At 47.4% G+C, this 18,180-nt stretch overlaps 1 protein-coding gene across 1 annotated transcript in view; it reads right to left on the bottom strand.

The window, feature by feature from the left end:
* The window catches only part of fam107b (family with sequence similarity 107 member B), a 67,677-nt gene extending 67,199 nt beyond the window's left edge, over positions 1–478 (bottom strand). The window contains exon 1 of the mRNA XM_059987416.1: positions 320–478. The gene's annotated coding sequence lies outside the window, so the exon portion shown is untranslated. The remainder of the gene's footprint in view (positions 1–319) is intronic.
* Between the last annotated feature and the right edge of the window lie 17,702 nt (positions 479–18,180).

Below are 18,180 nucleotides of genomic sequence, written 5' to 3'. Positions count from 1 at the left end.
CAGAGAAATGGGGGGGGGGGGGGTGCAGTTGGAGAAGGAGAGAGGTTCAGTAACAATAAGCGAACCACGCTGCCTGAAACCTGTCACCGCCACACGAGGCTGTACAGACGCTTTTGTCAGGAATCCCTCTCTCTCCTCTCTTTCTCTCTGTCTCTTTCGCGCTCACTCTCTCTTTCTCTCCACACACAACCTGCTCACAGTTGCCCCACTCCGAGGCATTTTACACTCCGATCTGACTTGTCCGCTGGAACAATCGAACATCAGCACAGGCGAGTGGAGGGGGGAACTCTGAGTCTTTGTCTGCTTGAAGCTCACCTACCTTGGGAAGCGGGCGGGCGGGACAAGGCAGCTCCTCGCTGCCGGCGGCTCGCTGTCTTGGAGCCCCGGTGTGTGTGCGTGCGAGCAGCCGGGGCCGGGCAGGCGGACTGTCACCGCCCGGTCACATGAGGCCCGCGTCGGGCGGGGAGGGAGGCAGAGAAGCCCCCGCCCTCTGGTAACCCCGCCCCGGAGAGACAGCAAACACTCCCACTCCCCGCTCGGGAGATCCGGCGGGTTAGCAAACCCACCCGCTCCTCCACTCAACCCCTACCCCCCATACACGTGAACTTCCCCCACCTCACCCCGGGGAGGCGGCAGGCAGAATAACACAGTATCGGGGAAATCTTCCCACGTCCACCCGCTCCACTCCCCCTCAGACCACCGCTCCTCAGCCTCTTCCACATACTCCCCTACACCACCCCACACCTCCACGTTCCCATTCCCCCTCCCCATACCTCCACCTTCCCACTCCAACCTCCCCACTCCTCACACCTCCACATTCCCACTCCGCCCTCCCACTCCTCACACCTCCACGTTCCCACTCCAACCTCCCCACTCCTCACACCTCCACGTTCCCACTCCTCACACCTCCACGTTCCCACTCCTCACACCCCCACGTTCCCATTCCCCCACCCCACACCTCCACGTTCCCATTCCCCTCCCCACACCTCCACATTCCCATTCCCCACTCCTCACACCTCCACGTTCCCACTCCAACCTCCCCACTCCTCACACCTCCACGTTCCCACTCCAACCTCCCCACTCCTCACACCTCCACGTTCCCACTCCAACCTCCCCACTCCTCACACCTCCACGTTCCCACTCCTCACACCCCCACGTTCCCATTCCCCCACCCCACACCTCCACGTTCCCATTCCCCTCCCCACACCTCCACGTTCCCATTCCCCCTCCCCACACCTCCATGTTCCCATTCCCCCACCCCACACCTCCACGTTCCCATTCCACCCTCTCCACACTTCCACATTCCCATTCCCCCTCCCCACACCTCCACGTTCCCACTCCACCCTCCCCACACCTCCACATTCCCATTCCCCACTCCTCACACCTCCACGTTCCCACTCTAACCTCCCCACTCCTCACACCTCCACATTCCCATTCCCCCTCCCCACACCTCCACGTTCCCATTCCCCCTCCCCACACCTCCACGTTCCCATTCCCCACTCCTCACACCTCCACGTTCCCACTCCAACCTCCCCACTCCTCACACCTCCACATTCCCATTCCCCCTCCCCACACCTCCACATTCCCATTCCCCCTCCCCACACCTCCACGTTCCCACTCCGCCCTCCCACTCCTCACACCTCCACGTTCCCACTCCAACCTCCCCACTCCTCACACCTCCACGTTCCCATTCCCCCTCCCCACACCTCCACATTCCCATTCCCCCTCCCCACACCTCCACGTTCCCATTCCCCCTCCCCACACCTCCACGTTCCCACTCCGCCCTCCCCACTCCTCACACCTCCACGTTCCCATTCCCCCTCCCCACACCTCCACGTTCCCATTCCCCCTCCCCCACACGTTCCCACTCCTCACACCTCCACGTTCCCATTCCCCCTCCCCACACCTCCACGTTCCCACTCCGCCCTCCCCACTCCTCACACCTCCATGTTCCCATTCCCCCTCCCCACACATCCACATTCCCATTCCCCCTCCCCCACACGTTCCCACTCCTCACACCTCCACGTTCCCATTCCCCCTCCCCACACCTCCACGTTCCCACTCCCCTACACCACACCTCCACATTCCCATTCCCCCTCCCCACATGTTCCCACTCCTCACACCTCCGTTCGCACTCCACCCTCCCCACTCCTCATACTTCCACTTTCCCATTCCCCCTCCCCACACCTCCATGTTCCCACTCCACACTCCCCACACCTCCACATTCCCATTCCCCCTCACCACACGTTCCCACTCCTCACACCTCCATGTTCGCACTCCACCCTCCCCACTCCTCATACCGCCACTTTCCCATTCCCCCTCCCCACACCTCCACGTTCCCACTCCACACTCCCCACACCTCCACGTTCCCATTCCCCCTCCCCACACCTCCACGTTCCCACTCCCCTACACACCTCCACATTCCCATTCCCCCTCCCCACACGTTCCCACTCCTCACACCTCCACGTTCCCATTCCCCCTCCCCACACCTCCACGTTCCCACTCCACACTCCCCACACCTCCACGTTCCCATTCCCCCTCCCCACACCTCCACATTCCCATTCCCCCTCCCCCACACGTTCCCACTCCTCACACCTCCACATTCCCATTCCCCCTCCCCACACCTCCACATTCCCATTCCCCCTCCCCCACACGTTCCCACTCCTCACACCTCCACGTTCCCATTCCCCCTCCCCACACCTCCACGTTCCCACTCCCCTACACCACACCTCCACATTCCCATTCCCCCTCCCCACACCTCCACGTTCCCACTCCCCCTCCCTACTCCTCACACCTCCACATTCCCACTCCCCTACACCACACCTCCACATTCCCTCTCCCCCACACGTTCCCACTCCTCACACCTCCATGTTCCCATTCCCCCTCCCCACACCTCCATGTTCCCACTCCACCCTTCCCACTCCTCCACGTTCCCACTCCCCCTCCCCCACACGTTCCCACTCCACCCTCCCCACTCCACACCTCCACGTTCCCATTCCCCCTCCCCATGTGTTTGCTGTTGTACAGGCTGATCTGAGCAGAGAAGAGGATCCAGTGTTGGAGCTGCTGGGGGTGGGGGGGGGGGGGGCATTGTTGTTGAATTAGCAGCACTTTGTAATTAGAAGCATATGTAAACTCTAGCCCAGCTGCCACACACACGGCCATTTCCCTGCCCCAGGGTCCCCCTCACTGGAGTCACTGTTCAAATATTCCCATGGAAGAGGAGTGCTCTGTGAGCTGGAGGACACATTCCTGTTAACCCTCTCTTCTCAGGTGCTGACTTCCTTATTTCTCTTTTGCCAGGGAAGCTTTAACACTGGGATTGAAGTCTGATAATTGGCTGTTTATTCCCCTCCATAGATGGTGCCTGACCTGCTGAGTTCCTCCAACACTTTGTGTGTGTTGCTCAAGATTTCCAGCATCTGCAGAAACTCTAAAATCGATTTCTTGGTAATTCGTCCTCCCCTTTCTCCTTTTCCATTCTTCATTCTGCCCCCCTTACCCCTTCTCTTCATCTCACTTGCCTATCACCTACCCCTGGTGCCTCTCTTCTTGCACCTTTTATCATGGTCCACTCTCCTATCAGATTCCTCCTCCGTTAGCCCTTTACCATTTCCTCCTATCACCCCCACCCCACCTTCCCACTTCATCCTCCCCCTTCCATGCCCACCTTCCTTACCCTTCACCTGGTCTCACCTATCACTTGCTAAATTCTACTCTCTTCCCTCCCCCACTGTCTCATTCTGGTCTCTACCCCCTCCTTTCCTTTTGCGTCTTGGTGAAGGGCTCAGCCCGAAACGTTGACTGCTTTTTCCTCATTTCCATAGATACTGCCTGACCTGCTGAGTTCCTCCAGCATTTAATGCACTTTGTCTGCAGAATCTTTAGTGTGTCTCTGATAAAACAAAATCCATTAACAATTGACTGCAAAAACTGAGCTTTCTCTATTTAAGGTAATCTGTAAACACAGTGGGTTAAAGAAGCATTGCTGTAAATTCTTCTGCCGTCCATGAACTCTGTCTACACCTCTCACTGCACCAGTAAAGCAGCCAGCATCATCAAAGACCCCACCCACCCTGGACATTCTCTCCTCCCCTTGGGCAGAAGATACAAAAGCCTGAAAGCACGACCCACCAGGCTCAGAGACAGTTATCACACTGCTATGTCTATTAGATGGTTCCCTAATACAGAAAGGTTTTATAGAGGGTATAAAATCTTGTAGAAACATAGAAAATCTACAGCACAATACAGGCCATTCGGCCCACAAAGTTGTGCCAAACATGTCCCTACCATAGAGATTACTAGGCTTACCTATAGCCCTCTATTTTACTAAGCTCCATGTATCTATCTAAAAATTTCTTAAAAGACCCTATCGTATCCGCCTCCACCACCGTTGCCAGCAGCCCATTCCACTGAGTAAAAAACTTACCCCTGACATCTCCTCTGTAGCTACTCCCCAGCACCTTAAACCAGTGTCCTCTTGTGGCAACCATTTCAGCCCTGGGAGAAAGCTTCTGACTATCCCCATGATCAATGCCTCTCATCATCTTATACACCTCTATCAGGTCACCTCTCATCTTCCGTCGCTCCGAGGAGAAAAGGCCGAGTTCACTCAACCAATCCAGGCAACATCCCTGTAAACCTCCTCTGCACCTTTCTATGGCTTCCACATCCTTCCTGTAGTGAGGCGACCAGAACTGAGCACTGTACTCCAAGTGGGGTCTGACCAGGGTCCTATATAACTGCAACATTACCTCTTGGCTCCTAAATTCAATTCCATGATTTATGAAGGCCAATACACCATACACCTTCTTAACCACAGAATGTGTTTAGTCTTTATCCATTGGTTGGAAAATAAGGAACCAGAAGGCATAAGTTTAAGGTGAGAGGGGAGAGATTTAATAGGGATTTGCTTCTACAATACTGTTATAAGACTATTAAATAGTCCCTTACTATGAGAAATTGCACTCTTGACCTCACATTGTAACTTTGCACCTTATTGTCTGCCTGCACTGCACCTTCTCTGAGCTATTACACTTTATTCTGCATTCTGTTCTTATTTTACCTTGTTTTGCCTTGTTGCAGAATCAGAATCGGGTTTTTTCTCACGGACGTGTCATGAAGTTTGTTAACTTAGCAACAGCAGTTCAATACAATACATGATAATATAGAATGAAAAAAAGTAAATCAAATACAGTAAGTATATATATGTATATTAATTAGATTAAAGTAGGGCAAAACAGAAGTAATATAAAAAAGGTGAGGTAGTGTTCATGGGTTTAATGTCCATTTAGGAATCGGATGGCAGAGGGGAAGAAGCTGTTCCTGAATCACTGAATGTCTGCCTCCAGGCTTCTGTACCTCCTTCCTGATGGTAACAATGAGAAGTGCACTGTGTAATGAGCAATGAGCATTGTGTAGTGGTTCAATCTGTACACAAGACAATACACAAAATGCTGGAAGAACTAATCTGTGAAGTTTTGATTCTTTATTCCTCTCCCGAGATGCTGCCTTACCTGCTGTGTTCCTCCAGTGATTAGTGTGTGTTGCTCTGGGTTTCCAGCATTTGCAGAATACCCTGTGCTTGTGAGTATGCAGGAGCAGCTTTTCACTGTAGTCGAGTATGTGTGGCAGCAAGAAACCAATTACCAATAACAGTTTTCTGTCCTTGCCAACTATTCTGCAACAATACTAACTGGGCTGGTATTCTTGGTATGATAGTTGTTTTACACGGGCCAGGCAGACTCTCAATATGCAGCTCTACCACCTTATCAACCAATACGGCCACTTTTAGTGAGCCATATACCTGGAATCCAAGATCCCTCTGTTCATCAGTGTTGCTAAGGCTCCTGACATTAACTGTGTACAGCCCTTTTCTGTCAGAAATTCCAAAGTGTAACACCTTGCACCTGCATGGATTAAACTCCAACTGTCATTTCCTTGTCCGTATTTGCAACTGATCTATATTCCACCGTATCCATTGGCAATACTCAATGCAATCCACAATGCCCACAATCTTTGTTTCATCTGCAGACTTGCTCAACCACCCCATCAAATTTTCATCCAAGTAATTTACATGTTTGACAAACAGTGGAGGACCAGTGCGAGTCCCTGTGGAACAATACTCGTCACAGACCTCTACCCAGAATAAAACCCATCATCACTGTCCTCTGTCTTTTGTCATCATCATTATCATTAAGTACCTTGTCATACGACGTAGGCAATCATTGTCTTCCTCCTCTATCCATGACTACGATTGTTCTTGGCAAATTTTTCTGCAGAAGTTGTTTGCCATTAGCTTCTTCTGGGCAGTGGCTTACCCCAGCCATTATCTATACTCTTCAGAGGTCATCTGTCTGGCGTCAGTGGTCACACAACCAGGACTTGTGACGTGCACCAGCTGCTCGTACGACCATCCACCACCTGCTCCCATGGCTTCACGTAACCCTGATTGTGGGGGCTAAACAGGTGCTGCACCTGGCCCAAGGGTGAGAGGGAAGGAGCACCTTGCACCTCTTTTTGTAGAGATGTATCTCAACCCCACCACCCTCTGCTTTTTCTGGCAAGCCAATTTTAGATCCAATCAACAAAGTCACCATGAATCCCACCATCCTAATTTTCTGAATGGGCCCACTACGTGGGACCTTGTCCAAAGCCTTACTAAAATCTATGTAGCCAACATCCACAGCTCTACCTTTGTCAATCACCTTTACCATCTCCTTAAAAAGTTCAAGTCAAATTAGCCAGACATGCCCTGCATTACACAAAACCATGCTGACTGGACTAATTATACCATGCTTCTCCAGATGCTTATGTATCCTATCCCGAAGAATCATCTCCATTAGTGTCTCTACCACTGACATGAGGTTCATGCTATAAGCTTATTTATTTAGGGATAGGGGTGTGTCAGGGGCAAGGTCAGCACTTGTTGTCTATCCCTAACTGCCCAAGGGAAGGTGGAGTGATCTGCCTTCTTAAATCACTGTGGTCTTTCTGATGAAGATGCTTCCACGGTGCTGTTAGGGAGTAAGTTCCCCACTCTGTGACTTAGTCACAATGAAGGACCAGAGGTACATCTTCAAGCTAGGAAGGTGTGTGACTTGGGGGAACCTGCTGGTGGTGGTGGTCCCCTGCCCCTGCTGTCCTTGACTTCTCAGTAGTAGAGGTCATGGGTTTGGGAGATGTTGCTGCAACAGTCTGGCTGGGCATCTTGTAGCCGGTACACACCTCAGAGTGCCAGTGTAGGAGGGAATGATTGTACCTTGGAAAGCCTTCTGACTGGTTGCATCTCTGCCTGGTTTGGAATCTTCAATGAACAGGATCAGAAGAGTCTTCAGAGAGTTGTTTACTCAACCAGCTCCATCACGTGCACAGCCCTCCCCACCATCAAGAACATCGTCAAAAGGCGATGTCTTAAGAAGGGGCGTCCATCATTAACGACCCTCACTGTCCAGGACATGCCCACTTCTCAGCACTACCATCATTACACTCAATGATTCAGGAGCAGCATCCTCCAGTCTATCACCAGATTTCCAAATGGTTCATGAACTATCTCACTATTCCTCTTTCGCATTACTTATTTATTGTAACTTACAGCATTTTTTAAATGTCTAGCACTGGACTGCTGTCACAAAACAACACATTTCATGACATACAGTATGTCAGTAATTCTGATTCTGAGGTGGGGGATAGGATGCCGAGTGAGTAGGCTGCTTTGTTTACATATACACAGAAAGGTGCTGGAAAAGGGCCAGTAACATCATGAAGGATCCCACCCACCCTGCTCATGGACTCTTTGTCCCACTCCCGTTGGGAGGACACCATGCCAGGGCCACCAGACTCAAAAACAGTTAGTTCCCCTAAGCAGTAAGGCTGATCAACGTCTCCACCACCCTCTACACTCCCAACCACCACTACTTTATCATTTCCTGTCAGAATTACAGAATACAGACACTCCTGTGCCTAGCATCACTTTATGGCCATGTAATCAATCTATGTATATAAGGTATCTTGTGCATTTTAAAAAAATATTTCATGTTGTTTTATCTTACTGTGTGCTTTTTTTTGTTTCGCATTGGTTCCGGAGTAACAATTATTTCAAAGCAACGCACAGAATAATGCTGGAGGAGCCCAGCAGGCCAAACAGCATCTGTGGAAGAGAGTGGGATTGTCAGGCTTTGGCTCGGAAGAGACATTGGCTCTGGGTAAGTTTCTGTTAAGTTTCCCGTTTTTCTTACTGTGTCAGGGGTGTAGTTTAAATGGCCGCTGTGTGTTCTTCATGCCGGATGTTGGAGTCCTGGGAGACCCAGAGTCTCGTAGGGAAGTACATCTGCGTGAAGTGCATCCAGCTGCAGCTCCTTGAAGGCCGTGTTGGGGATCTGCAGCAGCAGCTAAATGACCTGCGGCTTGTATAGGAGATCATCGACAGGAGTCAGGTATTGAAGGGTGTGAGGGAAGAGAAGTGAGTGCAGTTACTATTACAGGGGAGAAAGTGTTCAAAAAGCTGTAAGACCTAAAGGTACATAAGTCATCCAGAACCAGATGAACTGCACCCTAGGGTTCTGAAAGAGGTAGCGGTAGAGATCGTGGAGGCTTTAGAAAAGATTTTTCAATAATCATTGGACCCTGGCATCGTTCCAGAGGACTAGAAAATTGCAAATGTTACTCTACTCTTTAGGAAAGGAGGAAGGCAGCAGAAAGGAAATTATAGACCAGTTAGCCGGACCTTAGTGGTTGCGAAGATGTTGAATCAATTGTCAAGAAATGAGATTATGGAGTATTTGGTGACATAGGACAAGATCGGACAAAGTCAGCAGGGTTTCTTTAAGGGAAAATCTTGCCTGATGGATCTGTTGGAATTCTTTGAGGAGGTTACAAGTACAAAGTTTGTAGGATTGATAAAGGGGATACAGTGGATGTTGTATATTTGGATTTTCAGAAGGTCTTTGACAAGATGCCACACATGAGGCTGCTTACCAAGTTTTCAGCCCATGGTATGACAGGAAAGTTACTGGCATGGTTAGAGCATTGGCTGGTTGGTAGGAGGCAGCAAGTGGGAATGAAAGGTTCCTTTTCTGGTTGGGTGCCAGTGACTAGTGGTATTCCACAGGGTTCAGTGTTGGGACCACTTCTTTTAACACTGTATATAAATGATTTTGATGATGGAATAGATAATTTTGTTGCCAGGTTTTTTGATGATACAAAGAGTGGTGGAGGGGCAGGAAGTGTTGAAGTATGCTGCAGAAGGACTTAGACAGATGAGGAGAATGGACAAGAAAGTGGCAAATGAAATACAATGTTGGAAGGTGCATGGCCGTGCACTTTTGTAGAACAAATAAATGTGCGGACTATTTTCTAAATGGAGAAAATCCAAAAATCTGAGATGCAAAGGGACTTGGGAGTCCTTGTGCAGAACACCCTAAAGGTTAACTTGCAGGTTGAATTGGTGGTGAGGAATGCAACGGTAATGTTAGCGTTCATTTCAAGTGGTCTAGAATACAAGAGCAGGGATGTGATGCTGAGGCTTTATAAGGCAGTGGTGAGGCCTCACCTTGAGTATTGTTAACAGTCTTGGGTTCCTCATCTAAGAAAAGATGTGCTGGAATTGGAGAGGGTTCAGAGGAGGTTCACGATTCCAGGAAAGAAAGCGTTATCATACGATGTCTCTGGGTCTGAACTTGCTGAAATTTAGAAGCAGTACAGGAGCCTTAGGCCTCACACCACCAGGTTCCGGAACAGTTATTATCCCACAACTGTCAGACTCGTGAAATGGCATTGAAACCTTTATTCACCACTGCTCTGAACTGACTATAAAATCTGCAGACTCATTTTCAAAGACTCTCTGTAAGGCAAGTTCTCAGAATCATTTAAACCTTTTGAATGTTGAAAGGCCTAGACAGAGTAGATGATGTTTCCCATGGTGGGGGAGTCTAGGACAAGAGGGCACAGCATCAGGATAGAGGAACATCCATTTTTTCTTTCAACAATCATTGGACTCTGGCATGGTGCCAGAGGACTGGAAAACTGCAAATGTCACTTCACTCTTTAGGAAAGGAGGAAGGCAGCAGAAAGGAAATCATAGACCAGTTAGCCTGACCTTAGTGGTTGCGAAGATGTTGAATCAATTGTCAAGAAATGAGGTTATGGAATATTTGGTGACACAGGACAAGATCGGACAAAGTCAGCATGGTTTCTTTAAGGGAAAATCTTGCCTGATAGACCTGTTGGAATTCTTTGAGGAGGTTACAAGTACAAAGTTTGTAGGATAGATAAAGGGGATACCGTGGATGTTGTATATTTAGATTTTCAGAAGGTCTTTGACAAGATGCCACACATGAGGCTGCTTACTAAGTTAAGAGCCCATAGTATTACAGGAAAGTTACTGGCATGGTTAGAGCATTGGCTGATTGGTAGGAGACTGCGAGTGGGAATCCTTTTCTGGTTGGCTGCCAGTGATTAGTGGTGTTCTGCAGGGGTCGGTGTTGGGACCACTTCTTTTTATGTTGTATATAAATGATTTAGACGATGGAATAGATGGCTTTGTTCCCAAGTTTGCAGATGATATGAAGATTAGTGGAGGAGCAGGTAGTGTTGAGGAAACAGGTAGGATGCAGAAGGACTTAGACAGATTAGCAGAATGGGCAAGAGAGTGACAAATGAAATACAATGTTGGAAAATGCATGGTCATGCACTTTGGTAGTAGAAATAAATGTGCAGACTATTTTCTAAATGGAGAAAATCCAAAAATCTGAGATGCAAAGGGACATGGGAAACTTGTGCAGAACACCCTGAAGGTTAACTTGCAGGTTGAGTCAGTGGTGAGGAAGGCAAATGCCATGTTAGCATTCATTTCAGGGGGTCTAGAATACAAGAGCAAGGATGTGATGCTGAGGTTTTATAAGGCACTGGTGAGGCTTCACCTTGAGTATTGTGAAGAGTTTTGGGGCTCTCATCTTAGAAAAGATGTGCTGGCATTGGAGACGGTCCAGAGGAGGTTCAAAAGGATGATTCCAGGAATTAAAGGGTTATCATACGAGGAACTTTTGATGGCTCTGGGTTTGGAATTCAGAAGCCTTTCGGATGTTGAAAGGCCTAGACAGAGTAAATGTGGAAAGGATGTTTCCTGTGATGAGAGAGTTTAGGACAAGAGGGCACAGACTCAGGATAGAGGGGTGCCCTTTCAAAACAGAGATGTGGAGAAATTTCTTTAGCCAAAGGGTGGTGAATTTGTGGAATTTGTTGCCATGTGTAGTTGTGCAGACCAGGTCTTTGGGTGTACTTAAGGCAGAGATTGAAAGGTTCTTAATTGGACGTGACAACAAAAGTTACAGGGAGAAGGCCAGGAACTGGGGTTGAGGAGGAGTTAAAAAAAGGATCAGCCATGATTGAATGGAGGAACAGGCTCGATGGGCCAGATGGCCTAATTCTGCTCCTATTTCTTATGGTCTTACGGTCTTATTTAATATAGAGATGTGGAGAAATTCCTTCAGCCAGAGGATGGTGAGTTTATGGAATTTGTTACCACAGGCAGCTGTGAAGGCCGGGTCATTGGGTGTTGAGTTGGTGGTGAGGAAGGCAAATGCAATGTTAGCATTCATTTAAGGCAGAGATTGAGAGGTTCTTGTTTGGTCATGGCATCAAAGATTACAGGAAGAATGCCGGGGGAGTGGAGCTGAGGAGGAGGGAGAAAAAGATCAGCCATGATTGAATGTTTGAGCAAATTGGATGGACCAAATAGCCTGATTCAGCTCCTATGTCTTATGGTCTATGGATAAACAGTCTATTGCCCTTTACACTTTGTGTACTGGAGATGACATTAAACAACCTTGAGTCTCAAGTGAACTCATCCAGACAAGTGGAGTGTGTTCCATTAGACTCTGAATTGGAAGCTCTGCAGAAGCCTTGTGCTTTCAGAGGTGATTTATCGCCTGTACAAATAACCACGTGAACTGTCTCATCCTGTGATTTACACTGCGGGTGTTTTCAGTATGAGCTGTCTTTGTGACAGCTCAGTTCCCCAATTTGCGCTTGAAAAAGACAACATCGGTATTTCTGATCTTGAGGAGATAGAGATTTATCGTTGCAACTGTGAATCTAAGGGCGGGGTAGGAGTCAGGTCAGGGTTATATTTACTGCCTTATATGGTGTGAAATTTGTTGTTTACCAGTACAAAAATGTAAAATTATTATGAATTGCAAAACAGATTAATAGTGTAAAATAAAAGGTAAATGAGGTAGTGTCCATGTGTTAATGGACCGTTCAGAAATCTGATGGTGGAGGGCTGGGGTCTGTGGAATACTGCCATATGAATAACCACCCACCTCCCCCGCCAGCTAGTTACAATCAGAATAGACACAAAATGCTAGAGGAACTCAGCAGGCCAGGCAGCATCTGTGGAAAAAAGTACAGTCGGTGTTTCGGGCCGAGATCCTCTGGCAGGACTGGAGAAAAAAATTGAGGAGCAAGTTTAAAAGGTGGGGGGGGGGGAGAGAGAGAAACACAAGGTGATAGGCGAAACTGGGAGGGGGACAGATGAAGTAAAGAACTGGGAAGTTGATTGGAGAAAGACATAAAGGGCTGGAAAAGGGAGAGTCTGATAGAAGAGGACAGAAGCCATGGAAGAAAGAAAAGTGGGGAGGAGCACCAGAGGGAGGCGATGGGCAATAAGGCAAGAGTGGGAAAAGGGGATGGGGGACTGGTGAAGTGGGGCTGGTGTATTATCGGAAGTTCAAGAAATCGACGCTCATGCCATCAGGTTGGAGGCTAACCAGACAGAATATAAGGTGTTGCTCCTCCAACCGGAGCGTAGCCTCATTGTGACAGCAGAGGAGGCCATGGACTGGCGTGTCAGAATGGGAATGGGAAGTGGTATTGAAATGGTTGGACACTGGGAGATCCTGCTTCTTCTGGTGGACGGAGCGTAGGTGCTCGGTAGTCCTCCAATCTACGTTGAGTCTCACCAATATACAGGAGGCCACACCAGGAGCACCAGACACAGTAGATGACCCCCAACAGAGTCACAGGTGAGGAGTCATCTCACCTGACAGACTGTTTGGGGCTCTGAATGGTTGTGAGGGAGGAGGTGTAGGGGAAGGTGTAGCACTTGTTCAGCTTGCAAGGATAAGTGCTAGGATGAAGATCAACGAAGAGGGACTTCCTACTTTCCACAGGGATCACTCCCTACACAACTCCCTTATCCATTCATCCTTTGTCCATTGCAAAATTGTAACAATAAACACAGAATGGAAGTCAGTAGCTCATTGTTAATGAACCACTGGCCTGCTGAACACTGACACCATCTAGTAAAAACATTTTACTTTTGCCAATGTACCTGCCAGTTGTTTTGACTGCCTGACATTGTTTACTTGTGTTATGATTTGTGTTTATTTAATGTGCATATTACAAATAAAGGAATTAACGTGCAGCACAGTTTTTAGGCTGTGTAAAAATTTCCTGGTCAGAGCAATGGTTGGTCCACACATCTGTAAAAAAAAATTAGAGGGAATGTGGCTGATAGTAGCTACAACCATCACCTTCTTGAGGGCAGGAAGCAACAGGCAATAAACATTTGCCTTACTAGTGAAATCCTTAACCTAAGAGGTACTGATTAACAACACACTGACATGGTCCATCTACCCACCACTTTCTAAACTAAATGTGTGTTGGATGTCGAAAGGTGACTGCAATATCTTTCTCTTACGTTACTGTGTATTGCTTCATTCGTCAGTACACCATTGGGAAATACACATTGTGTACTCTTATACAGTGCTAAGCCGCCTTGTACCACATCCTCCCTCCCACAGACGTGCTCTCATCCTGCACTGGTAACTTTTTATATACGACTGCTTGTTTTAGAGATACCGTGTGCAACAGGCCCGTCAAGCCCAAGGACCCACACTGCCCAGTGACCCACCTATTTAACCATGGCTTAATCACAGAATACCTTATGATGACAAATTGACTTACTTACCAGTACGTCTTTAGACTGTGGGAGAAAACCGAGCTTGTGGAGGAACCCACATGGTCATAGGGAGAAATTACAAACTCTTTACAGATGGTGTCATAATTGAAATCCAAACACCAGAACACTGCAAGCTGTAATAGCCTCATGCTAACCGCTACAGTCATGTGGCACCTATATTATAATAACGCCAGTAATATTGGATAGCCTCCTTCCCCTCCTACCATCTATTTATTCTGGCATCTTCCCCCTTCATTCTCAGAGGGGTCTTGGCTTGAAATGTTGTCAGTTTACTCTTCTCCATAGATGCTGCCTGACCTGCTGAGTTCCTCCAGCATTTTGTATGTGTTGCCAGTAAAATGCACCTCACACTTTATGTCAACCTGTCAATCTTCAAGCCATGTCACTCAGGGATTTGTGCTAATATTACTTTGTGGCTCTGTGTGCTGGATCATAACTATATGTGTTGTGTGATTATATGAACTCCTCGGCCCCAGAGGAACGGTTTCATTTAGCCGTATACATGAATCTGGCTGAATAACAATAAACTTGAATTTGAATGTGAACTTAAGGGACGTATTCCACCTGAACTAAATTGAGCTCTGTAATTATGCATTTGCAAATTGTACATTCAATTTGCAAAGCAAAGTTTTGAGATAAGGAAGTCTCACGTTGCTAAGGGAAGTTTTGGGAGGTTCTAAATTGCTTTACAGCCAATTAAGTCATTTTCAAAGTGGAGTCATTGTGGCGATGAAGGAAGTCAGGTCACTAAAATGATCACAACACATTCTGAGAGATAGACACAGGAATCTGGAGCAATACACAACCTGCTGGAGGAAGATCATGAGACATACAGTACTGTGCAAAAGTCTTGGGCACATTTATATAGCTAAGGAGACTAAGCCTTTGCACAGTACTGTAGTAATTTTATGTATTGCACTGTAATGCTGCCACAAAAAAAAGCAATTTCATGACGTAAATAAGTGATGATAAACTTGATTCTGATACGGGTCTCTATTGTGGACTGAGAGTGGGAAGGAGGCATGGAGAGGGGAATCATGGTTGGGGAAAGGGGAGGGAAGAGAGACATTTTTCTGTAATGATCAATAAACCAATTGTTTGGAATCAATTGACTGTATCTGTACCTATGCCAAGCCATGCCCCTGGCACTCCTTCTCTGCCATGTCCTATATCCCTCCCACGGCGCTCTACCCTTGCCATTCCCTATACTCTTTGCTTCTACTGGTTTTACAAATTTGCTCTCCACTCTCTGTTGACAAATACAGTACTGCGCAAAAGTCTTTGGCACCTTAGCTAGATACATCTGCCAAAGACTTTTACACAGTACTGTTGGAGCAGAATTATGCCATTTGATTATTGCTGATCATCCTTCTCAACCCCATTCTCCTGCCTTCTCCCTGTAACCTTTGATGCTCTTACTAAGCAGGAACCTATCAACCTCTGTTTTAAATATATCCAATTACTTGGCCTCCACAGCTGTCTGTGGAAATGAATTCCACAGATTCACCAGCCTCTGGCTGAAGAAATGGCTAAAGGGAAACTCAATGGGTCAAACATCATCTGTGGGACGAATAGAATCTTTGATGTTTCAAATTGAAACTCTGCATCAACACTGAGAATGCAGAGGACACAGAACTGGGGATCATCAACACGAGAAATTTTGCAATGCTGGAAATATTGAGCAACACACACAAAATGCTGGAGGAACTCAGCAGGTCGGGCACCATCTACAGAAATGAATAAACAGTCAATGTTTCAGGCTGAGACCCTGCATCAGGACTGGAAAGGAAGGGGGCAGAGGGCAGAACATAAAGGTGGGCGGAGGTGGAGGAATACAAGTTGGCAGGTGATAGTTGAGACCAGTTGAGAGGGAAAGTGGGGGGGGGGGAATGAAGTGGGAAGCTGGGAGGTGATAGGTGGGAAAGGTAAAGGTCTGAAGAAGAAGGAATCTGTTTGGACAGGAGAAAGCATATGAGGAGGGGAACCAGAGGGAGGTGGTGGGCAGGTGAGGAGAAGAGAATGAGTGTGAGGATAATCAGAATGGGGAATGGAGGAAAAAGAGGAGGGAATGGGGAGAACTTAGCAGAAGTTAGAGAAATTGATGTTCATGCCATCAGGTTTAAGGTTACCCAGCTAATATCAGCTCCTCAGACCCACTCACCTGGTCTCACTTATCACCTGCCAGCTTTTCCCCCACACCTCCTTATTCTGGCTTCTTCCCCCTTCCTCTCCTGTCCTGATGATGGGAATCAGCACCTACCACCAGACCGAAGGACAGCTTTTATCAGACGATAATTTGCAATCTTGACCTCTCAATTTATCAGCTGCAGTTTCATATCAAATCATACTACCTATGATCTAGCACGTTATTGCGTACCTGCATTACACTTTCTCTACAGCTGTTAAATGCACCAGCTGTTAGATCGGGGTTCAGTTACCACTGTTATCTGTATGGAATTTCTAAGTTCTCCCTGTGACAGTGTGGGTTTCCTCTGGGAGATCTGGTTTCCTCCCAAATTCCAAAGACATACGGTTAGGGTAGTAAGTTGTGGACATGCTATATTGATGTCAGAAGCACGGCAATACTTGTGGGCTGCCGCCAGCACACCCTTGGACTGCGCTGGTTGTTAATGCAGAACGGCGCAATTCACTGTACGTTTCAACGTACAGAAATGTGCAAAAGTCTTAGCCACATACATGTAGCTAGTAAATCACAAACAACACACAGAACGCTGGGGGAACTCAGCAGGTCAGGCAGCATCTATGGAAAAGAGTAAACAGTCGACATTTTAGGCCGAGACCCTTCGTCAGGACTGGAGCACCCGGAGGAAACCCAAGCACAAATGGGAAGGAACAGACAAACTTTCTTACAGAGGATGCTCAAATTGAACTCCAAGCTCTGACACCCTGAGCACAATAGTGATGCGCTAACTGCTATGCTGTCAGGGCTCCCCAAGTGACAGGCAGTCAGAAATTAACAATGGGAAAATGAAGAGACTATCACCTTGGGGATCCAAAATAAGAACAGAATATACTGGAAACACAGCAGACTTTAAACTTTGAACTTTGAACAATAACAAGCCAACTGCAGTTGCAGTTCCTGATCTCAACTCAGCCAAGGGGCCAGGTCTCTGTAAGTCACACCCAACGTGTTCTGTCTGTCAACAGGAAATTCTGAGCAAGTTTCTGCAGCTCAGGGATCTTGTTCTGCCAGGGTGAAGATTAATGATGCACTCGGGATTTAGAGCAAGCTGAGAACTGGGAAAAGCTGCCGACGTTTCCGTTGCAAACATTACCATCTTCTCATCAGGCAGTTACAGTTGTTTGAGTTAAAAATATGTCAAGAAGGGCTTACATTCCCACAGCTCCTTTCCAAAGTCAATGAAATACCTTGTCAATGTAGTCACTGCTATGAAACTGATGCACAGAAATAACCAAGAAAGAAATTATTATTGATATTAATTGAGAGGTAAATATTACTCACAGATTAGTAGAATCACAGAAACAGACCCCTCGCCCCATCAAGTCCATGCCAAAACCATTTAAACTGCTCACTCCCATTGACCTGTACCTCTATCATCCACGTATCTATCCAAACTTCTCTTAAACATTGAAATTGAGCTCACATGGACCACTTGCATACAGCTTATTCCACACTCCCAAAACCCAGTGAGTGAAGAAGCTTCCCTTCATGTTCCTCTTGAACTTCTCACCTTAAACCCTGAACCCATGACCTCTGGTTGCAGTCCCACCCAACCTCAGTTGAAAAAGCCTGTTGGCATTTACCCTGTCTATACCCTCATAATTTTGTAAACTTCTATCAAATCTCCTCTCAGTCTTCTACGTTCTAAAGAATACAGTCCTAACCTATTCAGTCTTTCCAGTTGGAAGAATAGCTCTGCTTGGCTTTGGAATATTGCGCTGAAAGAAAAGACCCTCAGTTTAAAACCATGTTGGATTGTTAGCTGAGGTATTTGATTTTAAGTCCAAATAGGAGACTTGCCTTTAACAGGGTGTTGTCGGGACTCGAAGGCCTGACTTATTGGAAGAGGTTGGGCAGGTTAGGACTTCATTCACTTGAACATAAGGGTCTGTGGGGTGGCTTTGTAGAGGTGTATAAAACTGTGAGGGGCGCAGATAGGGTGAACGCACACTGTCCTTTTTTTCCCAGAAACTGGAGGGCACAGGTTTAAGACATG

Source organism: Hypanus sabinus, chromosome 13, assembly GCF_030144855.1.
Source record: "Hypanus sabinus isolate sHypSab1 chromosome 13, sHypSab1.hap1, whole genome shotgun sequence".
Lineage (NCBI taxonomy): Eukaryota > Metazoa > Chordata > Chondrichthyes > Myliobatiformes > Dasyatidae > Hypanus > Hypanus sabinus.
The sequence above is the reverse complement of the archived record's forward strand: the minus strand, read 5'-3'. Positions and strand labels throughout refer to the sequence as shown.